Raw genomic sequence first — 26,806 nt, 5'->3', positions numbered from 1 at the left:
AGGGTTAGGGCAGGGGATGGGGACGGTTTAGGGGACAAGTTAGTTTATGACAACGGTTTAGGGTGAGCGTACGTGTTAAGGTACGGGTTAGTGTTAGCGTAAGGGTTAGGATTAGGGGACGGGTTAGTGTAAGGCTTCGGGTAAGGGTTAGGCTTAGGGTTAGGATTAGGGTTAGGGATAGGGAACGGGGACGGTTTAGGGGATAGGTTAGGGTACTACAATGGTTTAGGGTGAGCGTACGTGTTAGGGTACGGGTTAGTGTTAGCGTACGGGTTAGGATTAGGGGACGGGTTAGGGTAAGGCTTCGGGTAAGGGTTAGGGTTAGGGTTAGGGTTAGGGGACGGGGACGGTTTAGGGGACAGGTTAGTGCACGACAACGGTTTATGGTGAGCGTACGTGTTAGGGTATGGGTTAGTGTTAGCGTACGGGTTAGGATTAGGGGACGGGTTAGGGTAAGGCTTCGGGTAAGGGTTAGGGTTAGGGTTAGGGTTAGGTTTAGGGTTCGGGGATGGGAACGGTTTAGGGGACAAGTTAGTTTACGACAACGGTTTAGGGTGAGCGTACATGTTAGGGTACGGGTTAGTGTTAGCGTACGGTTTAGAATTAGGGGACGGGTTAGGGTAAGGCTTCGGGTAAGGGTTAGGGTTAGGGTTATGGTTAGGGTTGGGGTTATGGGACGGGGACAGTTTAGGGGAAAGGTTAGGGTACGACAACGGTTTAGGGTCAGCGTACGTGTTAGGGTACGGGTTAGTGTTAGCGTAAGTGTTAGGATTAGGGGACGGGTTAGGGTAAGGCTTCGGGTAAGGGTTAGGGTTAGGGTTAGGGTTAGGGTTAGGGTTAGGGGATGGGGACGGTTTAGGGGACAAGTTAGTTTACGACAACGGTGTAGGGTGAGCGTTCGTGTTAGGGTACGGGTGTTAGCGTATGGGTTAGGATTAGGGGACGGGTTAGGGTAAGGCTTCGGGTAAGGGTTAGGGTTAGGGTTAGGGTTAGGGTTAGGGTTAGGGGACGGGGACGGTTTAGGGGACAGGTTAGTGCACGACAACGGTTTATGGTGAGCGTACGTGTTAGGGTACGGGTTAGTGTTAGCATAAGGGTTAGGATTAGGGGACGGGTTAGGGTAAGGCTTCGGGTAACGGTTAGGGTTAGGTGTAGGGTTAGGGTTAGGGTTAGGGGACGGGGAAGGTTTAGGGGACAGGTTAGGGTACGACAACGGTTTAGGGTGAGCGTACGTGTTAGGGTACGGGTTAGTGTTAGCGTACGGGTTAGGATTAGGGGACGGGTTAGGGTAAGGCTTCGGGTAAGGGTTAGGGTTAGGGTTAGGGTAGGGTTAGGGTTAGGGGATGGGGACGGTTTAGGGGACAAGTTAGTTTACGACAACGGTTTAGGGTGAGCGTTCGTGTTAGGGTACGGGTGTTAGCGTATGGATTAGGATTAGGGGACGGGTTAGGGTAAGGCTTCGGGTAAGGTATAGGGGTAGGGTTAGGGTTAGGGTTAGGGTTAGGGGATGGGGACGGTTTAGGGGACAAGTTAGTTTACGACAACGGTTTAGGGTGAGCGTACGTGTTAGGGTAAGGGTTAGTGTTAGTGTAAGGGTTAGGATTAGGGGACGGGTTAGGGTAACGCTTCGGGTAACGGTTAGGGTTAGGGGTAGGGTTAGGTTTAGGGTTAGGGGACGGGGAAGGTCTAGGGGACAGGTTAGGGTACGACAACGGTTTAGGGTGAGCGTACGTGTTAGGGTATGGGTTAGTGTTAGCTTATGGGTTAGGATTAGGGGACGGGTTAGTGTAAGGCTTCGGGTAAGGTTTAGGGTTAGGGGTAGGGTTAGGGTTAGGGTTAGGGGACGGGGACGGTTTAGGGGACAGGTTAGGGTACGACAACGGTTTAGGGTTAGCGTACGTGTTAGGGTACGGGTTAGTGTTAGCGTACGGGTTAGGATTAGGGGATGGGTTAGGGTAAGGCTTCGGGTAAGTGTTAGGGTTAGGGATAGGGTTAGGGTTAGGGTTACGGGACGGGGACAGTTTAGGGGACAGGTTAGGGTACGACAACGGTTTACGGTCAGCGTACGTGTTAGGGTACGGGTTAGTGTTAGTGTACGGGTTAGGATTAGGGGACGGGTTAGGGTAAGGCTTCGGGTAAGGGTTAGGGTTAGGGTTAGGGTTAGGGTTAGGGTTAGGGGATGGGGACGGTTTAGGGGACAAGTTAGTTTACGACAACGGTTTAGGGTGAGCGTTCGTGTTAGGGTACGGGTTAGTGTTAGCGCAAGGGTTAGGATTAGGGGACGGGTTAGGGTAAGGCTTCGGGTTAGGGTTAGGCTTAGGGTTAGGGTTAGGGGACGGGGACGGTTTAGGGGACAGATTAGGGTACGACAATGGTTTAGGGTCAGTGTACGTGTTAGTGTTAACGTACGAGTTAGGATTAGGGGATGGGTTAGTGTAAGGCTTCGGGTAAGGTTTAGGGTTAGGGTTAGGGTTAGGGTTAGGGTTAGGGGATGGGGACGGTTTAGGGGACAAGTTAGTTTACGACAACGGTTTAGGGTGAGCATAAGTGTTAGGGTACGGGTTAGGGTTAGCGTACGGGTTAGGATTAGGGGACGGGTTAGGGTAAGGCTTCGGGTAAGGGTTAGGGTTAGGTGTAGGGTTAGGGTTAGGGTTACGGGACGGGGACAGTTTAGGGGACAGGTTAGTGTACGACAACGGTTTAGGGTCAGCGTACGTGTTAGGGTACGGGTTAGTGTTAGCGTACGGTTTAGGATTAGGGGACGTTTTAGGGTAAGGCTTCGGGTAAGGGTTAGGGTTAGGGTTAGGGTTAGGGTTAGGGTTAGGGGATGGGGACTGTTTAGGGGACAAGTTAGTTTACGACAACGTTTTAGGGTGAGGGTACGTGTTAGGGTACGTGTTACTGTTAGCGTACGGGTTAGGATTAGGGGACTGGTTAGGGTAAGGCTTCGGGTAAGGTTTAGGGTTAGGTTTAGGGTTAGGGTTAGGGGATGGGGACGGTTTAGGTGACAAGTTAGTTTACGACAACGGTTTAGGGTGAGCGTACGTGTTAGGGTACGGGTTAGAATTAGGGGACGGGTTAGGGTAAGGCTTCGGGTAAGGGTTAGGGTTAGGGTTAGGGTTAGGGTTAGGGTTAGGGTTGGGGTTATGGGACGGGGACAGTTTAGGGGAAAAGTTAGTGTACGACAACGGTTTAGGGTCAGCGTACGTGTTAGGTTACGGGTTAGTGTTAGCGTACGGGTTAGGATTAGGGGACGGGTTAGGGTAAGGCTTCGGGTAAGGGTTAGGGTTAGGGTTAGGGTTAGGGTTAGGGTTAGGGGATGGGGACGGTTTAGGGGACAAGTTAGTTTACGACAACGGTTTAGGGTGAGCGTTCGTGTTAGGGTATGGGTGTTAGCGTACGGGTTAGAATTAGGTGACGGGATAGGGTAAGGCTTCGGGTAAGGGTTAGGGTTAGGGTTAGGGTTAGGGTTAGGGTTAGGGGATGGGGACGGTTTAGGGGACAAGTTAGTTTACGACAACGGTTTAGAGTGAGCGTACGTGTTAGGGTACGGGTTAGTGTTAGCGTAAGGATTAGGATTAGTTGACGGTTTAGGGTAAGGCTTCGGGTAAGGGTTAGGGTTAAGGGTAGGGTTTGGGTTAGGGTTAGGGGACGGGGAAGGTTTAGGGGACAGGTTAGGGTACGACAACGGTTTAGGGTGAGCGTACGTGTTAGGGTACGGGTTAGTGTTCGCGTACGGGTTAGGATTAGGGGACGGGTTATGGTAAGGCTTCGGGTAAGGGTTAGGGTTAGGGTTAGGGTTAGGGTTATGGGACGGGGACAGTTTAGGGGACAGGTTAGGGTACGACAACGGTTTAGGGTCAGCGTACGTGTTAGGGTACGGGTTGGTGTTAGCGTACGGGTTAGGGTTAGGGGACGGGTTAGGGTAAGGCTTCGGATAAGGTTTAGGGTTAGGGTTAGGGTTATGGTTAGGGTTAGGGGATGGGGACGGTTTAGGGGACAAGTTAGTTTACGACAACGGTTTAGGGTGAGCGTTCGTGTTAGGGTACGGGTTAGTGTTAGCGTACGGGTTAGGATTAGGGGACGGGTTAGGGTAAGTCTTCGGGTAAGGGCTAGGGTTAGGGTTAGTGTTAGGGTTAGGGCAGGGGATGGGGACGGTTTAGGGGACAAGTTAGTTTATGACAACGGTTTAGGGTGAGCGTACGTGTTAAGGTACGGGTTAGTGTTAGCGTAAGGGTTAGGATTAGTGGACGGGTTAGGGTAAGGCTTCGGGTAAGGGTTAGGGTTAGGGTTAGGATTAGGGTTAGGGATAGGGAACGGGGACGGTTTAGGGGATAGGTTAGGGTACTACAACGGTTTAGGGTGAGCGTACGTGTTAGGGTACGGGTTAGTGTTAGCGTACGGGTTAGGATTAGGGGACGGGTTAGGGTAAGGCTTCGGGTAAGGGTTAGGGTTAGGGTTAGGGTTAGGGGACGGGGACGGTTTAGGGGACAGGTTAGTGCACGACAACGGTTTATGGTGAGCGTACGTGTTAGGGTACGGTTTAGTGTTAGCGTACGGGTTAGGATTAGGGGACGGGTTAGGGAAAGGCTTCGGGTAAGTGTTAGGGTTAGGGTTAGGGTTATGGCACGGGGACAGTTTAGGGGACAGGTTAGGGTACGACAACGGTTTAGGGTCAGCGTACGTGTTAGGGTACGGGTTAGTGTTAGCGTACGGGTTAGGCTTAGGGGACGGGTTAGGGTAAGGCTTCGGGTAAGGGTTAGGGTTAGGGTTAGGGTTAGGGTTAGGGTTCGGGGATGGGAACGGTTTAGGGGACAAGTTAGTTTACGACAACGGTTTAGGGTGAGCGTACATGTTAGGGTACGGTTTAGTGTTAGCGTACGGTTTAGAATTAGGGGACGGGTTAGGGTAAGGCTTCGGGTAAGGGTTAGGGTTAGGGTTAGGGTTAGGGTTGGGGTTATGGGACGGGGACAGTTTAGGGGAAAGGTTAGGGTACGACAACGGTTTAGGGTCAGCGTACGTGTTAGGGTACGGGTTAGTGTTAGCGTAAGTGTTAGGATTAGGGGACGGGTTAGGGTAAGGCTTCGGGTAAGGGTTAGGGTTAGGGTTAGGGTTAGGGTTAGGGTTAGGGGATGGGGACGGTTTAGGGGACAAGTTAGTTTACGACAACGGTGTAGGGTGAGCGTTCGTGTTAGGGTACGGGTGTTAGCGTATGGGTTAGGATTAGGGGACGGGTTAGGGTAAGGCTTCGGGTAAGGGTTAGGGTTAGGGTTAGGGTTAGGGTTAGGGTTAGGGGACGGGGACGGTTTAGGGGACAGGTTAGTGCACGACAACGGTTTATGGTGAGCGTACGTGTTAGGGTACGGGTTAGTGTTAGCATAAGGTTTAGGATTAGGGGACGGGTTAGGATAAGGCTTCGGGTAACGGTTAGGGTTAGGGGTAGGGTTAGGGTTAGGGTTAGGGGACGGGGAAGGTTTAGGGGACAGGTTAGGGTACGACAACGGTTTAGGGTGAGCGTACGTGTTAGGGTACGGGTTAGTGTTAGCGTACGGGTTAGGATTAGGGGACGGGTTAGGGTAAGGCTTCGGGTAAGGGTTAGGGTTAGGGTTAGTGTTAGGGTTAGGGTTATGGGATGGGGACAGTTTAGGGGACAGGTTAGGGTACGACAACGTTTTAGGGTCAGCGTACGTGTCAGGGTACGGGTTAGTGTTAGCGTACCGGTTAGGATTAGGGGACGGGTTAGGGTAAGGCTTCGGGTAAGGGTTAGGGTTAGGGTTAGGGTTAGGGTTAGGGTTATGGGATGGGGACGGTTTAGGGGACAAGTTAGTTTACGACAACGGTTTAGGGTGAGTGCACGTGTTAGGGTACGGGTTAGTGTTAGCGTAAGGTTTAGGATTAGAGGACGGTTTAGGGTAAGGATTCGGGTAATGGTTAGGGTTAGGGGTAGGGTTAGGGTTAGGGTTACGGGACGGGGACGGTTTAGGGGACAGGTTAGATTACGACAACGGTTTAGGTTGAGCGTACGTGTTAGGGTAAGGGTTAGTGTTAGCGTACGGGTTAGGATTAGGGGTCGGGTTAGGGTAAGGCTTCGGGTAAGTGTTAGGGTTAGGGTTACGTTTAGGGTTAGGGTTAGGGGATGGGGACGGTTTAGGGGACAAGTTAGTTTACGACAACGGTTTAGGGTGAGCGTACGTGTTAGGGTACGGGTTAGTGTTTGCGTACGGGTTAGGATTAGGGGACGGGTTAGTGTAAGGCTTCAGGTAAGAGTTAGGGTTAGGGTTAGGGTTAGGGGACGGTGACGGATTAGGGGACCGGTTAGGGTACGACAACGGTTTAGGGTGAGCGTATGTGTTAGGGTACGGGTTAGTGTTAGCGTACGGGTTAGGATAAGGGGACGGGTTAGGGTAAGGCTTCGGTTAAGGGCTAGGGTTAGGGTTAGGGTTAGGGTTATGGGACGGGGACAGTTTAGGGGACAGGTTAGGGTACGACAACGTTTTAGGGTCAGCGTACGTGTTAGGGTACGGGTTAGTGTTAGCGTACGGGTTAGGATTAGGGGACGGTTTAGGGTAAGGCTTCGGGTAAGGGTTAGGGTTAGGGTTAGGGTTAGGGTCAGGGTTAGGATTAGGGGATGGGGACGTTTTAGGGGACAAGTTAGTTTATGACAATGGTTTAGGGTGAGCGTTCGTGTTAGGGTACGGGTTAGTGTTAGCGTATGGGTTAGGATTAGGGGACGGGTTAGAGTAAGGCTTCGGGTAAGGGCTAGGGTTAGGGTTAGGGTTAGGGTTAGGGTGAGGGGATGGGGACGGTTTAGGGGACAAGTTAGTTTACGACAACGGTTTAGGGTGAGCGTACGTGTTAGGGTACGGGTTAGTGTTAGCGTAAGGGTTAGGAGTACGGGACGGGTTAGGGTAAGGCTTCGGGTAACGGTTAGTGTTAGGGTTAGGGTTAGGGTTAGGGGACAGGGAAGGTTTAGGGGACAGGTTAGGGTACGACAACGGTTTAGGGTGAGCGTACGTGTTAGGGTAAGGGTTAGTGTTAGCGTACGGGTTAGGATTAGGGGACGGGTTAGGGTAAGGCTTCGGGTAAGTGTTAGGGTTAGGGTTAGGGTTAGGGTTAGGGTTACGGGACGGGGACAGTTTAGGGGACAGGTTAGGGTACGACAACATTTTAGGGTCAGCGTACGTGTTAGGGTTTGGGTTAGTGTTAGCGTACGGGTTAGGATTAGGGGACGGGTTAGGGTAAGGCTTCGGGTAAGGGTTCGGGTTAGGGTTATGGTTAGGGTTAGGGTTAGGGGATGGGGACGGTTTAGGGGACAAGTTAGTTTACGACAACGGATTAGGGTGAGCGTTCGTGTTAGGGTACGGGGGTTAGCGTACGGGTTAGGATTAGGGGACGGGTTAGGGTAAGGCTTCGGGAAAGGGTTAGGGTTAGGGTTAAGGTTAGGGTTAGGGTTAGGGGATGGGGACGGTTTAGGGGACAAGTTAGTTTACGACAACGGTTTAGGGTGAGCGTACGTGTTAGGGTACGGGTTAGTGTTAGCGTAAGGGTTAGGATTAGGGGACGTGTTAGGGTAAGGCTTCGGGTAACGGTTAGGGTTAGGGGTAGGGTTAGGTTTAGGGTTAGGGGACGGGGAAGGTTTAGGGGAAAGGTTAGTGTACGACAACGGTTTAGGGTGAGCGTACGTGTTAGATTACGGGTTAGTGTTAGCGTACGGATTAGGATTAGGGGACGGGTTAGTGTAAGGCTTCGGGTAAGGGTTAGGGTTAGGGGTAGGGTTAGGGTTAGGGTTAGGGGACGGGGACGGTTTAGGGGGCAGGTTAGGGTACGACAACGGTTTAGGGTGAGCGTACGTGTTAGGGTACGGGTTAGTGTTAGCGTATGGGTTAGGATTAGGGGACGGGTTAGGGCTTCGGGTAAGGGCTAGGGTTAGGGTTAGGGTGAGGGGATGGGGACGGTTTAGGGGACAAGTTAGTTTACGACAACTGTGTAGGGTGAGCGTACGTGTTAGGGTACGGGTTAGTGTTAGCGTAAGGGTTAGGATTAAGGGACGGGTTAGGGTAAGGGTCGGGTAACGGTTAGTGTTAGGGTTAGGGTTAGGGTTAGGGGACGGGGAATGTTTAGGAGACAGGTTAGGGTACGACAACGGTTTAGGGTGAGCGTACGTGTTAGGGTACGTGTTAGTGTTAGCGTACGGGTTAGGATTAGGGGACGGGTTAGGGTAAGGCTTCGGGTAAGTGTTAGGGTTAGGGTTAGGGTTAGGGTTACGGGACGGGGACAGTTTAGGGGACAGGTTAGGGTACGACAACGGGTTAGGGTCAGCGTACGTGTTAGGGTACGTGTTAGTGTTAGCGTACGGGTTAGGAGTACGGGACGGGTTAGGGTAAGGCTTCGTGTAAGGGTTAGGGTTAGGGTTAGGGTTAGGGTTAGGGTTAGGGGATGGGGACGGTTTAGGGGACAAGTTAGTTTACGACAACGGTTTAGGGTGAGCGTACGTGTTGGGTACGGGTTAGTGTTAGCGTACGGGTTAGAATTAGGGGACAGGTTAGGGTAAGGCTTCGGGTAAGGGTTAGGGTTAGGGTTAGGGTTAGGTTTAGGGTTAGAGGACGGGGATGGTTTAGGGGACAGGATAGGGAACGACAACGGTTTAGGGTGAGTGTACGTGTTAAGGTACGGGTTAGTGTTAGCGTACGGGTTAGGATTAGGGGACGGGTTAGGGTAAGGCTTCGGGTTAGCGTTACGGTTAGGGTTAGGGTTAGAGGACGGGGACGGTTTAGGGGACAGGTTAGGGTACGACAATGGTTTAGGGTCAGCATACGTGTTAGGGTACGGGTTAGTGTTAACGTACCGGTTAGGAATAGGGGACGGGTTACGGTAAGGCTTCGGGTAAGTGTTAGGCTTAGGTGTAGGGTTAGGGTTAGGGTTAGGGGACGGGGATGGTTTAGGGGACAGGTTAGGGCACGACAACGTTTTAGGGTGAGCGTATGTGTTAGGGTAAGGGTTAGTGTTAGCGTACGGGTTAGGATTAGGGGACGGGTTAGGGTAAGGCTTCGGGTAAGGGTTAGGGTTAGGGTTAGGGTTAGGGTTAGGTTTATGGCACGGGGACAGATTAGGGGACAGGTTAGGGTACGACAACGGTTTAGGGTGAGCGTACGTGTTAGGGTACGGGTTAGTGTTAGCGTACGGGTTAGGATTAGGGGACGGGTTAGGGTAAGGCTTCGGGTAAGGGTTAGGGTTAGGGTTAGGGTTAGGGTTAGGGTTAGGGGATGGGGACGGTTTAGGGGACAAGTTAGTTTACGACAACGGTTTAGGGTGAGCGTACGTGTTAGGGTACGGGTTAGTTTTAGCGTACGGGTTAGGATTAGGGGACGGGTTAGGGTAAGGCTTCGGATAAGGGTTAGGGTCAGGGTTAGGGTTAGGGTTAGGTGATGGGGACGGTTTAGGGGACAAGTTAGTTTACGACAACGGTTTAGGGTGAGCGTACGTGTTGGGTACGGGTTAGTGTTAGCGTACGGGTTAGAATTAGGGGACAGGTTAGGGTAAGGCTTCGGGTAAGGGTTAGGGTTAGGGTTAGGGTTGGGGTTATGGGACGGGGACATTTTAGGGGAAAGCTTAGGGTACGATAACGGTTTAGGGTCAGCGTACGTGTTAGGGTACGGGTTAGTGTTAGCGTACGGGTTCGAAGTAGGGGACGGGTTAGGGTAGGGCTTCGGGTAAGGGTTAGGGTTAGGGTTAGGGTTAGGTTTAGGGTTAGGGGACGGGGAAGTTTTAGCGGACAGGTTAGGGTACGACAACGGTTTAGGGTGAGCGTACGTGTTAGGGTACGGGTTAGTGTTAGCGTACGGGTTAGGATTAGGGGACGGGTTAGGGTAAGGCTTCGGGTAAGGGTTAGGGTTAGGGTTAGGGTTAGGGTTAGGGTTAGGGGATGGGGACGGTTTAGGGGAAAAGTTAGTTTACGACAACGGTTTAGGGTGAGCGTTCGTGTTAGGGTACGGGTGTTAGAGTACGGGTTAGGATTAGGGGACGGGTTAGGGTAAGGCTTCGGGTAAGGGTTAGGGTTAGGGTGAGGGTTAGGGTTAGGGTTAGGGGATGCGGACGGTTTAGGGGACAAGTTAGTTTACGACAACGGTTTAGGGTGAGCGTAAGTGTTAGGGTATGGGTTAGTGTTAGCGTAAGGGTTAGGATTAGGGGACGTGTTAGGGTAAGGCTTCGGGTAACGGTTAGGGTTAGGGGTAGGGTTAGGTTTAGGGTTAGGGGACGGGGAAGGTTTAGGGGACAGGTTAGGGTACGACAACGGTTTAGGGTGAGCGTACGAGTTAGGGTACTGGTTAGTGTTAGCGTACGGGTTAGGATTAGGGGACGGGTTAGGGTAAGGCTTCGGGTAAGGGTTAGGGTTAGGGGTAGGGTTAGGGTTAGGGTTAGGGGACGGGAACGGTTTAGGGGACAGGTTAGGGCACGACAACGGTTTAGGGTGAGCGTACGTGTTAGGGTACGGGTTAGTGTTAACGTACGTGTTAGGATTAGGAGACGGGTTAGTGTTAGGCTTCGGGTAAGGGTTAGGGGTAGGGTTAGGGTTAGGGTTAGAGTTAGGGTTAGGGTTAGGGTTAGGGGATGGGGACGGTTTAGGGGACAAGTTAGTTTACGACAACGGTTTAGGGTGAGCGTACGTGTTAGGGTACGGGTTAGTGTTTGCGTACGGGTTAGGATTAGGGGACGGGTTAGTGTAAGGCTTCAGGTAAGGGTTAGGGTTAGGGTTAGGGGACGGTGACGGTTTAGGGGACCGGTTAGGGTACGACAACGGTTTAGGGTGAGCGTATGTGTTAGGGTACTGGTTAGTGTTAGCGTACGGGATAGGTTTAGGGGACGGGTTAGGGTAAGGCTTCGGGTAAGGGTTAGGGTTAGGGTTAGGGTTAGGGTTATGGGACGGGGACAGTTTAGGGGACAGGTTAGGGTACAACAACGGTTTAGGGTCAGCGTATGTGTTAGGGTATGGGTTAGTGTTAGCGTACGGGTTAGGATTAGGGGACGTTTTAGGGTAAGGCTTCGGGTAAGGGTTAGGGTTAGGGTTAGGTTTAGGGTTAGGGTCTGGGTTAGGATTAGGGGATGGGGACGTTTTAGGGGACAAGTTAGTTTACAACAATGGTTTAGGGTGAGCGTTCGTGTTAGGGTACGGGTTAGTGTTAGCGTATGGGTTAGGATTAGGGGACGGGTTAGGGTAAGGCTTCGGGTAAGGGCTAGGGTTAGGGTTAGGGTTAGGGTTAGGGTGAGGGGATGGGGACGGTTTAGGGGACAAGTTAGTTTACGACAACGGTGTAGGGTGAGCGTACGTGTTAGGGTACGGGTTAGTGTTAGCGTAAGGGTTAGGATTACGGGAAGGGTTAGGGTAAGGCTTCGGGTAACGGTTAGTGTTAGGGTTAGGGTTAGGGTTAGGAGACGGGGAAGGTTTAGGGGACAGGTTAGGGTACGACAACGGTTTAGGGTGAGCGTACGTGTTAGGGTACGGGTTAGTGTTAGCGTACGGGTTAGGATTAGGGGACGGGTTAGGGTAAGGCTTCGGGTAAGGGTTAGGGTTAGGGTTAGGGTTAGGGGACAGGGACGGTTTAGGGGACAGGTTAGGGTACGACAATGGTTTAGGGTCAGCATACGTGTTAGGGTACGGGTTAGTGTTAACGTACCGGTTAGGATTAGGGGACGGGTTAGTGTAAGGCTTCGGGTAAGGGTTAGGGTTAGGGTTAGGGTTAGGGTTAGGGTTAGGGGATGGCGACGGTTTAGGGCACAAGTTAGTTTACGACAACGGCTTAGGGTGAGCATACGTGTTAGGGTACGGGTTAGTGTTAGCGTTCGGTTTAGGATTAGGGGACGGGTTACGGTAAGGCTTCGGGTAAGTGTTAGGCTTAGGTGTAGGGTTAGGGTTAGGGTTAGAGGACGGGGATGGTTTAGGGGACAGGTTAGGGCACGACAACGGTTTAGGGTGAGCGTATGTGTTAGGGTAATTGTTAGTGTTAGCGTACGGGTTAGGATTAGGGGACGGGTTAGGGTAAGGCTTCGGGTAAGGGTTAGGGTTAGGGTTAGGGTTAGGGTTAGGTTTAAGGCACTGGGACAGTTTAGGGGACAGGTTAGGGTACGACAAAAGTTTAGGGTGAGCGTACGTGTTAGGGTACGGTTTAGTGTTAACGTACGGGTTAGGATTAGGGGACGGGTTAGGGTAAGGCTTCGGGTAAGGGTTATGGTTAGGGTTAGGGTTAGGGTTAGGGTTAGGGGATGGGGACGGTTTAGGGGACAAGTTAGTTTACGACAACGGTTTAGGGTGAGCGTACGTGTTAGGGTACGGGTTAGTTTTAGCGTACGGTTTAGGATTAGGGGATGGGTTAGGGTAAGGCTTCGGGTAAGGGTTAGGGTTAGGGTTTGGGTTATGGGACGGGCACATTTTAGGGGAAAGGTTAGGGTACGATAACGGTTTAGGGTCAGCGTACGTGTTAGGGTACGGGTTAGTGTTAGCGTACGGGTTCGGATTAGGGGACGCGTTAGGGTAGGGCTTCCGGTAAGGGTTAGGGTTAGGGTTAGGGTTAGGTTTAGGGTTAGGGGACGGGGAAGGTTTAGGGGACAGGTTAGGGTACGACAACGGTTTAGGGTGAGCGTACGTGTTAGGGTACGGGTTAGTGTTAGCGTACGGGTTAGGATTAGGGGACGGGTTAGGGTAAGGCTTCGGGTAAGGGTTAGGGTTAGGGTTAGGGTTAGGGTTAGGGTTATGGGACGGGGACAGTTTAGGGGACAGGTTAGGGTACGACAATGGTTTAGGCTCGGCGTACGTGTTAGGGTATGGTTTAGTGTTAGCGTACGGGTTAGGATTAGGGGACGGGTTAGGGTAAGGCTTCGGGTAAGTGTTAGGGTTAGGGTTAGGGTTAGGGTAAGGGTTACGGGACGGGGACAGTTTAGGGGACAGGTTAGGGTACGACAACGGTTTAGGGTCAGCGTACGTGTTAGGGTACGGGTTAGTGTTAGCGTACGGGTTAGTATTAGGGGACGGGTTAGGGTAAGGCTTCGGGTAAGGGTTAGGGTTAGGGTTAGGCTTAGGGTTAGGGTTAGGGGACGGGGACAGCTTAGGGGATAGGTTAGGGTACGACAACATTTTATTGTGAGCGTACGTGTTAGGGTATGGGATAATGTTAGCGTACGGGTTAGGATTAGGGGACGGGTTAGGGTAAGGCTTCGGGTAAGGTTTAGGGTTAGGGTAAGGGTTAGAGTTAGGGTTAGGAGACGGGGACGGTTTAGGGTACAGGTTAGGGCACGACAACGGTTTAGAGTGAGCGTATGTGTTAGGGTACGGGTTAGTGTTAGCGTACGGTTTAGGATTAGGGGACGGTTTAGGGTAAGGCTTCGGGTAAGGGTTAGGGTTAGGGTTAGTGTTAGGGTTAGGTTTATGGCACGGGGACAGTTTAGGGGAGAGGTTAGGGTACGACAACAGTTTAGGGTCAGCGTACGAGTTAGGGTACGGGTTAGTGTTAGCGTACGGGTTAGGATTAGGGGACGGGTTAGGGTAAGGCTTCGGGTAAGGGTTAGGTTTACGGTTAGGGTTAGGGTTAGGGTTAGGGGATGGGGACGGTTTAGGGGACAAGTTAGTTTACGACAACGGTTTAGGGTGAGCGTACGTGTTAGGGTACGAGTTAGTGTTAGCGTACGGGTTACGATTAGGGGAAGGGTTAGGGTAAGGCTTCGTGTAAGGGTTAGGGTTAGGGTTAGGGTTAGGGTTAGGGTTATGGTTAGAAGATGGGGACGGTTTAGGGGACAAGTTAGTTTACAACAAACGGTTTAGGGTGAGCGTACGTGTTAGGGTACGGGTTAGTGTTAGCGTACGGGTTAGAATTCGGGTACGGGTTAGGGTAAGGCTTCGGGTAAGGGTTAGGGTTAGGGTTAGGGTTAGGGTTAGGGTTGGGGTTATGGGACGGGGACAGTTTAGGGGAAAGGTTAGGGTACGACAACGGTTTAGGGTCAGCGTACGTGTTAGGGTACGGGTTAGTGTTAGCGTACGGGTTAGGAGTAGGGGACGGGTTAGGGTTAGGGTTAGGGTTAGGGTTAGGGTACGGGGAAGGTTTAGGGGACAGGTTAGGGTACAACAACGGTTTAGGGTGAGCATACGTGTTAGGGTACGGGTTAGTGTTAGCGTACGGGTTAGGATTAGGGGACGGGTTAGGGTAAGGCTTCGGGTAAGGGTTAGGGTTAGGGTTAGTGTTAGGGTTAGGGTTAGGTGACGGGGACGGTTTAGGGGACAGGTTAGGGTACGACAACGGTTTAGGGTGAGCGTACGTGTTAGGGTACGGGTTAGTGTTAGCGTACGCGTTAGGATTAGGGGACGGGGTAGGGTAAGGCTTCGGGTAAGGGTTACGGTTAGGGTTAGGGTTAGGGTTAGGGTTATGGGACGGGGACAGATTAGGGGACAGGTTAGGGTACGACCACGGTTTAGGGTAAGCGTACGTGTTAGGGTATGGGTTAGTGTTAGCGTACGGGTTAGGATTAGGGGACGGGTTAGGGTAAGGCTTCGGGTAAGGGTTAGGGTTAGGGTTAGGGTTAGGGTTAGGGTTAGGGGATGTGGACGGTTTAGGGGACAAGTTAGTTTACGACAACGGTTTAGGGTGAGCGTTCGTGTTAGGGTACGGGTGTTAGCGTACGGCTTAGGATTAGGGGACGGGATAGGGTAAGGCTTCGGGTAAGGGTTAGGGTTAGGGTTAGGGTTAGGGTTAGGGGATGGGGACGGTTTAGGGGACAAGTTAGCCTACGACAACGGTTTAGGGTGAGCGTACGTGTTAGGGTACGGGTTAGTGTTAGCGTAAGGGTTAGGATTAGGGGACGGGTTAGGGTAAGGCTTCAGGTAACGGTTAGGGTTAGGGGTAGGGTTAGGTTTAGGGTTAGGGGACGGGGAAGGTTTAGGGGACAGGTTAGGGTACGACAACGGTTTAGGGTGAGCGTACGTGTTAGGGTAGGTTTAGAGTTAGCGTACGGGTTAGGATTAGGGGACGGGTTAGGGTAAGGCTTCGGGTAAGGGTCAGGTTTAGGGGTAGGGTTAGGGTTAGGGTTAGGGGACGGGGACGTTTTAGGGGACAGGTTAGGGTACGACAACGGTTTAGGGTCAGCGTACGTGTTAGGGTACGGGTTAGTGTTAGCGTACGGGTTAGGATTAGGGGACGGGTTAGGGTAAGGCTTCGGGTAAGGGTTAGGGTTAGGCTTAGGGTTAGGGTTAGGGTTAGGGGATGGGGACGGTTTAGGGGACAGGTTAGGGTACGACAAAGGTTTAGGGTGAGCGTACGTGTTAGGGTACGGGTTAGTGTTAGCGTATGGGTTAGGATTAGGGGACGGGTTAGGGTAAGGCTTCGGGTAAGGGTTAGGGTTAGGGTTAGGCTTAGGGTTAGGGTTAGGGCACGGGGACGGTTTAGGGGATAGGTTAGGGTACGAAAACAGTTTAGTGTGAGCGTACGTGTTAGGGTACGGTTTAGTGTTAGGGTACTGGTTAGGATTAGGGGACGGGTTAGGTTAAGGCTTCGGGTAAGGGTTAGGTTTAGGGTTAGGGTTAGGGTTAGGGTTAGAGGACGGGGATGGTTTAGGGGCAGGTTAGCGTACGATGACGTTTTAGGGTGAGCGTACGTGTTAGGGTACGAGTTAGTGTTAGCATACGGTTTAGGATTAGGGGTCGGGTTAGGGTAAGGCTTCGGGTAAGGGTTAGGGTTAGGATTAGGGTTAGGGGACGGGGACGGTTTAGGGGACAGGTTAGGGTACGACAACGGTTTAGGGTGAGCGTACGTGTTAGGGTACGGGTTAGTGTTAGCGTACGTGTTAGGATTAGAGGACGGGTTAGGGTAAGGCTTCGGGTAAGGGATAGGTTAGGGTTAGGGTTAGGGGACGGGGACGGTTTAGGGGACAGGTTAGGGTACGACAACGGTTTAGGGTCAGCGTACGTGTTAGGGTACGGGTTACTGTTAGCATACGGGTTAGGATTAGGGGACGGGTTAGGGTAAGGCTTCGGGTAAGGGTTAGGGTTAGGCTTAGGTTTAGGGTTAGGGTTAGGGGATGGGGACGGTTTAGGGGACAAGTTAGTTTACGACAACGGTTTAGGGTGAGCGTACGTGTTAGGGTACGGGTTAGTGTTAGCGTAAGGGTTAGGATTAGAGGACGGGTTAGGGTAAGGCTTCGGGTAAGGGTTACGGTTAGGGTTAGGGTTAGGGTTAGGTTTATGGGACGGGGACGGTTTAGGGGACAGGTTAGGGTACGACAACGTTTTAGGGTGAGCGTACGTGTTAGGGTACGGGTTAGTGTTAGCGTACGGGTTAGGATAAGGGGACGGGTTAGGGTAAGGCTTCGGGTAAGGGATAGGTTTAGGGTTAGGGTTAGGGTTAGGGTTAGAGGATGGGGATGGTTTAGGGGACAGGTTTGGGTACGACAACGGTATAGGGTGAGCGTACATGTTAGGGTACGGGTTAGTGTTAGCGTACGGGTTAGGATTAGGGGACGGGTTAGGGTAAGGCTTCGGGTAAGGGATAGGGTTATTGTTAGGGTTAGGGGACGGGGACGGTTTAGGGGATAGGTTAGGGTACGACAACAGTTTAGTGTGAGCGTACGTGTTAGGGTACGGGTTAGTGTTAGCGTACGGGTTTGGATTAGGGGACGGGTTAGGGTAAGGCTTCGGGTAAGGGTTAGATTTAGGGTTAGGGTTAGGGTTAGGGTTAGAGTTCGGGGATGGTTTAGGGGCAGGTTAGCGTACGACACCGTTTTAGGGTGAGCGTACGTGTTAGGGTACGGGTTAGTGTTAGCGTACGGGTTAGGATTAGGGGACGGGTTAGGGTAAGGCTTCGGGTAAGGGTTAGGGTTAGGGTTAGGGTTAGGGTTAGGGGATGGGGACGGTTTAGGGGACAAGTTAGTTTACGCCAACGGTTTAGGGTGAGCGTACGTGTTAGGGTACGCGTTAGTGTTAGCGTACGGGTTAGGATTAGGGGTCGGGTTAGGGTAAGGCTTCGGGTAAGGGTTAGGGTTAGGATTAGGGTTAGGGGACGGGGACGGTTTAGGGGACAGGTTAGGGTACGACAACGGTTTAGGGTGAGCGTACGTGTTAGGGTACGGGTTAGTGTTAGCGTACGTGTTAGGATTAGGGGACGGGTTAGGGTAAGGCTTCGGGTAAGGGATAGGGTTAGGGTTAGGGTTAGGGGACGGGGACGGTTTAGGGGACAGGTTAGGGTACGACAACGGTTTAGGATCAGCGTACGTGTTAGGGTACGGCTTAGTGTTAGCGTACGGGTTAGGATAAGGGGACGGGTTAGGGTAAGGCTTCGGGTAAGGGTTAGGGTTAGGCTTAGGGTTAGGGTAAGTGTTAGGGGATGGGGACGGTTTAGGGGACAGGTTAGGGTACGACAAAGGTTTAGGGTGAGCGTACGTGTTAGGGTACGGGTTAGTGTTAGCGTACGGGTTAGGATTAGAGGACGGGTTAGAGTAAGGCTTTGGGTAAGGGTTAGGGTTAGGGTTAGGCTTAGGGTTAGGGTTAGGGCACGGGGACGGTTTAGGGGATAGGTTAGGGTACGACAACAGTTTAGTGTGAGCGTACGTGTTAGGGTACGGGTTAGTGTTAGGGTACTGGTTAGGATTAGGGGACGGGTTAGGGTAAGGCTTCGGGTAAGGGTTAGGTTTAGGGTTAGGGTTAGGGTTAGGGTTAGAGGACGGGGATGGTTTAGGGGACAGGTTAGGGTACGACAACGGTTTAGGGTGAGCGTACGTGTTAGGGTACGGGTTAGTGTTAGCGTACGGGTTAGGATTAGGGGACGGGTTAGGGTAAGGCTTCGGGTAAGGCATAGGATTAGGGTTAGGGTTAGGGGACGGGGATGGTTTAGGGGACAGGTTAGGGTACGACAACGGTTTAGGGTCAGAGTATGTGTTAGGGTACGGGTTAGTGTTAGCGTACGGGTTAGGATTTGGGGACGGGTTAGGGTAAGGCTTCGGGTAAGTGTTAGGTTTAGGGTTAGGGTTAGGGTTATGGCACGGGGACAGTTTAGGGGACAGGTTAGTGTACGACAACGGTTTAGGGTCAGCGTACGTGTTAGGGTACGGGTAAGTGTTAGCGTACGGGTTAGGATTAGGGGACGGATTAGGGTAAGGCTTCGGGTAAGGGTTAGGGTTAGTGTTAGGGTAAGGGTTAGGGTTAGGTGATGGGGACGGTTTAGGGGACAGGTTAGGGTACGACAACGGTTTAGGGTGAGCGTACGTGTTAGGATACGGGTTAGTGTTAGCGTACGGGTTAGGATTAGGGGACGGGTTAGGGTAAGGCTTCGGGTAAGGATTAGGGTTAGGGTTAGGGTTAGGGTTAGGGTTAGGGGATGGGGACGGTTTAGGGGACAAGTTAGTTTACGACAACGATTTAGGGTGAGCGTACGTGTTAGGGTACGGGTTAGTGTTAGCGTAAGGTTTAGGATTAGGGGACGGGTTAGGGTAAGGCTTCGGGTAAGGGTTACGGTTAGGGTTAGGGTTAGGGTTAGGTTTATGGGACGGGGACGGTTTAGGGGACAGGTTAGGGTACGACAACGTTTTAGGGTGAGCGTACGTGTTAGGGTATGTTTTAGTGTTAGCGTAAGGGTTAGGATAAGGGGACGGGTTAGGGTAAGGCTTCGGGTAAGGGTTAGGGTTAGGGGTTGGTTTAGGGTTAGGGTTAGGGGATGGGGACGGTTTAGGGGAAAGGTTAGGGTACGACAACGGTTTAGGGTGAGCGTACGTGTTAGGGTACGGGTTAGTGTTAGCTTACGGGTTAGGATTAGGGGACGGGTTAGGGTAAGGCTTCGGGTAAGGGTTAGGTTTAGGGTTAGGGTTAGGGTTAGGGTTAGGGGATGGGGACGGTTTAGAGGACAAGTTAGTTTACGACAACGGTATAGGGTGAGCGTTCGTGTTAGGGTACGGGTTAGTGTTAGCGTACGGGTTAGGATTAGGGGACGGGTTAGGGTAAGGCTTCGGGTAAGGGTTAGGGTTAGGGTTAGGGTTAGGGTTAGGGTTATGGGACGGGGACGGTTTAGGGGACAGTTTAGGGTACGCCAAAGTTATAGGGTGAGCGTACGTGTTAGGGTACGGCTTAGTGTTAGCGTACGGGTTAGGATTAGGGGAAGGGTTAGGGTAAGGCTTCGGGTAAGGGTTAGAGTTAGGGTTAGGGTTAGGGTTAGGGTTAGGGGACGGGGACGGTTTAGGGGACAGTTTAGGGTACGACAACGGTTTAGGGTGAGCGTACGTGTTAGGGTACGGTTTAGTGTTAGCGAACGGGTTAGGATTAGGGGACGGGTTAGGGTAAGGCTTCGGGTAAGGGTTAGGGTTAGGGTTAGGGTTAGGGTTATGGGACGGGGACAGTTTAGGGGACAGGTTAGGGTACAACAACGGTTTAGGGTCAGCGTATGTGTTAGGGTATGGGTTAGTGTTAGCGTACGGGTTAGGATTAGGGGACGTTTTAGGGTAAGGCTTCGGGTAAGGGTTAGGGTTAGGGTTAGGTTTAGGGTTAGGGTCTGGGTTAGGATTAGGGGATGGGGACGTTTTAGGGGACAAGTTAGTTTACAACAATGGTTTAGGGTGAGCGTTCGTGTTAGGGTACGGGTTAGTGTTAGCGTATGGGTTAGGATTAGGGGACGGGTTAGGGTAAGGCTTCGGGTAAGGGCTAGGGTTAGGGTTAGGGTTAGGGTTAGGGTGAGGGGATGGGGACGGTTTAGGGGACAAGTTAGTTTACGACAACGGTGTAGGGTGAGCGTACGTGTTAGGGTACGGGTTAGTGTTAGCGTAAGGGTTAGGATTACGGGAAGGGTTAGGGTAAGGCTTCGGGTAACGGTTAGTGTTAGGGTTAGGGTTAGGGTTAGGAGACGGGGAAGGTTTAGGGGACAGGTTAGGGTACGACAACGGTTTAGGGTGAGCGTACGTGTTAGGGTACGGGTTAGTGTTAGCGTACGGGTTAGGATTAGGGGACGGGTTAGGGTAAGGCTTCGGGTAAGGGTTAGGGTTAGGGTTAGGGTTAGGGGACAGGGACGGTTTAGGGGACAGGTTAGGGTACGACAATGGTTTAGGGTCAGCATACGTGTTAGGGTACGGGTTAGTGTTAACGTACCGGTTAGGATTAGGGGACGGGTTAGTGTAAGGCTTCGGGTAAGGGTTAGGGTTAGGGTTAGGGTTAGGGTTAGGGTTAGGGGATGGCGACGGTTTAGGGCACAAGTTAGTTTACGACAACGGCTTAGGGTGAGCATACGTGTTAGGGTACGGGTTAGTGTTAGCGTTCGGTTTAGGATTAGGGGACGGGTTACGGTAAGGCTTCGGGTAAGTGTTAGGCTTAGGTGTAGGGTTAGGGTTAGGGTTAGAGGACGGGGATGGTTTAGGGGACAGGTTAGGGCACGACAACGGTTTAGGGTGAGCGTATGTGTTAGGGTAATTGTTAGTGTTAGCGTACGGGTTAGGATTAGGGGACGGGTTAGGGTAAGGCTTCGGGTAAGGGTTAGGGTTAGGGTTAGGGTTAGGGTTAGGTTTAAGGCACTGGGACAGTTTAGGGGACAGGTTAGGGTACGACAAAAGTTTAGGGTGAGCGTACGTGTTAGGGTACGGTTTAGTGTTAACGTACGGGTTAGGATTAGGGGACGGGTTAGGGTAAGGCTTCGGGTAAGGGTTATGGTTAGGGTTAGGGTTAGGGTTAGGGTTAGGGGATGGGGACGGTTTAGGGGACAAGTTAGTTTACGACAACGGTTTAGGGTGAGCGTACGTGTTAGGGTACGGGTTAGTTTTAGCGTACGGTTTAGGATTAGGGGATGGGTTAGGGTAAGGCTTCGGGTAAGGGTTAGGGTTAGGGTTAGGGTTAGGGTTAGGGTTAGGGTTAGGGGATGGGGACGGTTTAGGGGACAAGTTAGTTTACGACAACGGTTTAGGGTGAGCGTACGTGTTGGGTACGGGTTAGTGTTAGCGTACGGGTTAGAATTAGGGGACGGGTTAGGGTAAGGCTTCGGGTAAGGGTTAGGGTTAGGGTTTGGGTTATGGGACGGGCACATTTTAGGGGAAAGGTTAGGGTACGATAACGGTTTAGGGTCAGCGTACGTGTTAGGGTACGGGTTAGTGTTAGCGTACGGGTTCGGATTAGGGGACGCGTTAGGGTAGGGCTTCCGGTAAGGGTTAGGGTTAGGGTTAGGGTTAGGTTTAGGGTTAGGGGACGGGGAAGGTTTAGGGGACAGGTTAGGGTACGACAACGGTTTAGGGTGAGCGTACGTGTTAGGGTACGGGTTAGTGTTAGCGTACGGGTTAGGATTAGGGGACGGGTTAGGGTAAGGCTTCGGGTAAGGGTTAGGGTTAGGGTTAGGGTTAGGGTTAGGGTTATGGGACGGGGACAGTTTAGGGGACAGGTTAGGGTACGACAATGGTTTAGGCTCGGCGTACGTGTTAGGGTATGGTTTAGTGTTAGCGTACGGGTTAGGATTAGGGGACGGGTTAGGGTAAGGCTTCGGGTAAGTGTTAGGGTTAGGGTTAGGGTTAGGGTAAGGGTTACGGGACGGGGACAGTTTAGGGGACAGGTTAGGGTACGACAACGGTTTAGGGTCAGCGTACGTGTTAGGGTACGGGTTAGTGTTAGCGTACGGGTTAGTATTAGGGGACGGGTTAGGGTAAGGCTTCGGGTAAGGGTTAGGGTTAGGGTTAGGCTTAGGGTTAGGGTTAGGGGACGGGGACAGCTTAGGGGATAGGTTAGGGTACGACAACATTTTATTGTGAGCGTACGTGTTAGGGTATGGGATAATGTTAGCGTACGGGTTAGGATTAGGGGACGGGTTAGGGTAAGGCTTCGGGTAAGGTTTAGGGTTAGGGTAAGGGTTAGAGTTAGGGTTAGGAGACGGGGACGGTTTAGGGTACAGGTTAGGGCACGACAACGGTTTAGAGTGAGCGTATGTGTTAGGGTACGGGTTAGTGTTAGCGTACGGTTTAGGATTAGGGGACGGTTTAGGGTAAGGCTTCGGGTAAGGGTTAGGGTTAGGGTTAGTGTTAGGGTTAGGTTTATGGCACGGGGACAGTTTAGGGGAGAGGTTAGGGTACGACAACAGTTTAGGGTCAGCGTACGAGTTAGGGTACGGGTTAGTGTTAGCGTACGGGTTAGGATTAGGGGACGGGTTAGGGTAAGGCTTCGGGTAAGGGTTAGGTTTACGGTTAGGGTTAGGGTTAGGGTTAGGGGATGGGGACGGTTTAGGGGACAAGTTAGTTTACGACAACGGTTTAGGGTGAGCGTACGTGTTAGGGTACGAGTTAGTGTTAGCGTACGGGTTACGATTAGGGGAAGGGTTAGGGTAAGGCTTCGTGTAAGGGTTAGGGTTAGGGTTAGGGTTAGGGTTAGGGTTATGGTTAGAAGATGGGGACGGTTTAGGGGACAAGTTAGTTTACAACAAACGGTTTAGGGTGAGCGTACGTGTTAGGGTACGGGTTAGTGTTAGCGTACGGGTTAGAATTCGGGTACGGGTTAGGGTAAGGCTTCGGGTAAGGGTTAGGGTTAGGGTTAGGGTTAGGGTTAGGGTTGGGGTTATGGGACGGGGACAGTTTAGGGGAAAGGTTAGGGTACGACAACGGTTTAGGGTCAGCGTACGTGTTAGGGTACGGGTTAGTGTTAGCGTACGGGTTAGGAGTAGGGGACAGGTTAGGGTTAGGGTTAGGGTTAGGGTTAGGGTACGGGGAAGGTTTAGGGGACAGGTTAGGGTACAACAACGGTTTAGGGTGAGCATACGTGTTAGGGTACGGGTTAGTGTTAGCGTACGGGTTAGGATTAGGGGACGGGTTAGGGTAAGGCTTCGGGTAAGGGTTAGGGTTAGGGTTAGTGTTAGGGTTAGGGTTAGGTGACGGGGACGGTTTAGGGGACAGGTTAGGGTACGACAACGGTTTAGGGTGAGCGTACGTGTTAGGGTACGGGTTAGTGTTAGCGTACGCGTTAGGATTAGGGGACGGGGTAGGGTAAGGCTTCGGGTAAGGGTTACGGTTAGGGTTAGGATTAGGGTTAGGGTTATGGGACGGGGACAGATTAGGGGACAGGTTAGGGTACGACCACGGTTTAGGGTAAGCGTACGTGTTAGGGTATGGGTTAGTGTTAGCGTACGGGTTAGGATTAGGGGACGGGTTAGGGTAAGGCTTCGGGTAAGGGTTAGGGTTAGGGTTAGGGTTAGGGTTAGGGTTAGGGGATGTGGACGGTTTAGGGGACAAGTTAGTTTACGACAACGGTTTAGGGTGAGCGTTCGTGTTAGGGTACGGGTGTTAGCGTACGGCTTAGGATTAGGGGACGGGATAGGGTAAGGCTTCGGGTAAGGGTTAGGGTTAGGGTTAGGGTTAGGGTTAGGGGATGGGGACGGTTTAGGGGACAAGTTAGCCTACGACAACGGTTTAGGGTGAGCGTACGTGTTAGGGTACGGGTTAGTGTTAGCGTAAGGGTTAGGATTAGGGGACGGGTTAGGGTAAGGCTTCAGGTAACGGTTAGGGTTAGGGGTAGGGTTAGGTTTAGGGTTAGGGGACGGGGAAGGTTTAGGGGACAGGTTAGGGTACGACAACGGTTTAGGGTGAGCGTACGTGTTAGGGTAGGTTTAGAGTTAGCGTACGGGTTAGGATTAGGGGACGGGTTAGGGTAAGGCTTCGGGTAAGGGTCAGGTTTAGGGGTAGGGTTAGGGTTAGGGTTAGGGGACGGGGACGTTTTAGGGGACAGGTTAGGGTACGACAACGGTTTAGGGTCAGCGTACGTGTTAGGGTACGGGTTAGTGTTAGCGTACGGGTTAGGATTAGGGGACGGGTTAGGGTAAGGCTTCGGGTAAGGGTTAGGGTTAGGCTTAGGGTTAGGGTTAGGGTTAGGGGATGGGGACGGTTTAGGGGACAGGTTAGGGTACGACAAAGGTTTAGGGTGAGCGTACGTGTTAGGGTACGGGTTAGTGTTAGCGTACGGGTTAGGATTAGGGGACGGGTTAGGGTAAGGCTTCGGGTAAGGGTTAGGGTTAGGGTTAGGCTTAGGGTTAGGGTTAGGGCACGGGGACGGTTTAGGGGATAGGTTAGGGTACGAAAACAGTTTAGTGTGAGCGTACGTGTTAGGGTACGGTTTAGTGTTAGGGTACTGGTTAGGATTAGGGGACGGGTTAGGTTAAGGCTTCGGGTAAGGGTTAGGTTTAGGGTTAGGGTTAGGGTTAGGGTTAGAGGACGGGGATGGTTTAGGGGCAGGTTAGCGTACGACGACGTTTTAGGGTGAGCGTACGTGTTAGGGTACGAGTTAGTGTTAGCATACGGTTTAGGATTAGGGGTCGGGTTAGGGTAAGGCTTCGGGTAAGGGTTAGGGTTAGGATTAGGGTTAGGGGACGGGGACGGTTTAGGGGACAGGTTAGGGTACGACAACGGTTTAGGGTGAGCGTACGTGTTAGGGTACGGGTTAGTGTTAGCGTACGTGTTAGGATTAGAGGACGGGTTAGGGTAAGGCTTCGGGTAAGGGATAGGTTAGGGTTAGGGTTAGGGGACGGGGACGGTTTAGGGGACAGGTTAGGGTACGACAACGGTTTAGGGTCAGCGTACGTGTTAGGGTACGGGTTACTGTTAGCATACGGGTTAGGATTAGGGGACGGGTTAGGGTAAGGCTTCGTGTAAGGGTTAGGGTTAGGCTTAGGGTTAGGGTTAGGGTTAGGGGATGGGGACGGTTTAGGGGACAAGTTAGTTTACGACAACGGTTTAGGGTGAGCGTACGTGTTAGGGTACGGGTTAGTGTTAGCGTAAGGGTTAGGATTAGAGGACGGGTTAGGGTAAGGCTTCGGGTAAGGGTTACGGTTAGGGTTAGGGTTAGGGTTAGGTTTATGGGACGGGGACGGTTTAGGGGACAGGTTAGGGTACGACAACGTTTTAGGGTGAGCGTACGTGTTAGGGTACGGGTTAGTGTTAGCGTACGGGTTAGGATAAGGGGACGGGTTAGGGTAAGGCTTCGGGTAAGGGATAGGTTTAGGGTTAGGGTTAGGGTTAGGGTTAGAGGATGGGGATGGTTTAGGGGACAGGTTTGGGTACGACAACGGTATAGGGTGAGCGTACGTGTTAGGGGACGGGTTAGTGTTAGCGTACGGGTTAGGATTAGGGGACGGGTTAGGGTAAGGCTTCGGGTAAGGGATAGGGTTATTGTTAGGGTTAGGGGACGGGGACGGTTTAGGGGATAGGTTAGGGTACGACAACAGTTTAGTGTGAGCGTACGTGTTAGGGTACGGGTTAGTGTTAGCGTACGGGTTTGGATTAGGGGACGGGTTAGGGTAAGGCTTCGGGTAAGGGTTAGATTTAGGGTTAGGGTTAGGGTTAGGGTTAGAGTTCGGGGATGGTTTAGGGGCAGGTTAGCGTACGACACCGTTTTAGGGTGAGCGTACGTGTTAGGGTACGGGTTAGTGTTAGCGTACGGGTTAGGATTAGGGGACGGGTTAGGGTAAGGCTTCGGGTAAGGGTTAGGGTTAGGGTTAGGGTTAGGGTTAGGGAATGGGGACGGTTTAGGGGACAAGTTAGTTTACGCCAACGGTTTAGGGTGAGCGTACGTGTTAGGGTACGCGTTAGTGTTAGCGTACGGGTTAGGATTAGGGGTCGGGTTAGGGTAAGGCTTCGGGTAAGGGTTAGGGTTAGGATTAGGGTTAGGGGACGGGGACGGTTTAGGGGACAGGTTAGGGTACGACAACGGTTTAGGGTGAGCGTACGTGTTAGGGTACGGGTTAGTGTTAGCGTACGTGTTAGGATTAGGGGACGGGTTAGGGTAAGGCTTCGGGTAAGGGATAGGGTTAGGGTTAGGGTTAGGGGACGGGGACGGTTTAGGGGACAGGTTAGGGTACGACAACGGTTTAGGATCAGCGTACGTGTTAGGGTACGGCTTAGTGTTAGCGTACGGGTTAGGATAAGGGGACGGGTTAGGGTAAGGCTTCGGGTAAGGGTTAGGGTTAGGCTTAGGGTTAGGGTTAGTGTTAGGGGATGGGGACGGTTTAGGGGACAGGTTAGGGTACGACAAAGGTTTAGGGTGAGCGTACGTGTTAGGGTACGGGTTAGTGTTAGCGTACGGGTTAGGATTAGAGGACGGGTTAGAGTAAGGCTTCGGGTAAGGGTTAGGGTTAGGGTTAGGCTTAGGGTTAGGGTTAGGGCACGGGGACGGTTTAGGGGATAGGTTAGGGTACGACAACAGTTTAGTGCGAGCGTACGTGTTAGGGTACGGGTTAGTGTTAGGGTACTGGTTAGGATTAGGGGACGGGTTAGGGTAAGGCTTCGGGTAAGGGTTAGGTTTAGGGTTAGGGTTAGGGTTAGGGTTAGAGGACGGGGATGGTTTAGGGGACAGGTTAGGGTACGACAACGGTTTAGGGTGAGCGTACGTGTTAGGGTACGGGTTAGTGTTAGCGTACGGGTTAGGATTAGGGGACGGGTTAGGGTAAGGCTTCGGGTAAGGCATAGGATTAGGGTTAGGGTTAGGGGACGGGGATGGTTTAGGGGACAGGTTAGGGTACGACAACGGTTTAGGGTCAGAGTATGTGTTAGGGTACGGGTTAGTGTTAGCGTACGGGTTAGGATTTGGGGACGGGTTAGGGTAAGGCTTCGGGTAAGTGTTAGGTTTAGGGTTAGGGTTAGGGTTATGGCACGGGGACAGTTTAGGGGACAGGTTAGTGTACGACAACGGTTTAGGGTCAGCGTACGTGTTAGGGTACGGGTAAGTGTTAGCGTACGGGTTAGGATTAGGGGACGGATTAGGGTAAGGCTTCGGGTAAGGGTTAGGGTTAGTGTTAGGGTAAGGGTTAGGGTTAGGTGATGGGGACGGTTTAGGGGACAGGTT

This window comes from Phocoena phocoena, chromosome 10 (genome assembly GCF_963924675.1).
Source record: "Phocoena phocoena chromosome 10, mPhoPho1.1, whole genome shotgun sequence".
NCBI classification, from domain to species: domain Eukaryota; kingdom Metazoa; phylum Chordata; class Mammalia; order Artiodactyla; family Phocoenidae; genus Phocoena; species Phocoena phocoena.
This window is presented reverse-complemented; position numbering follows the sequence as displayed.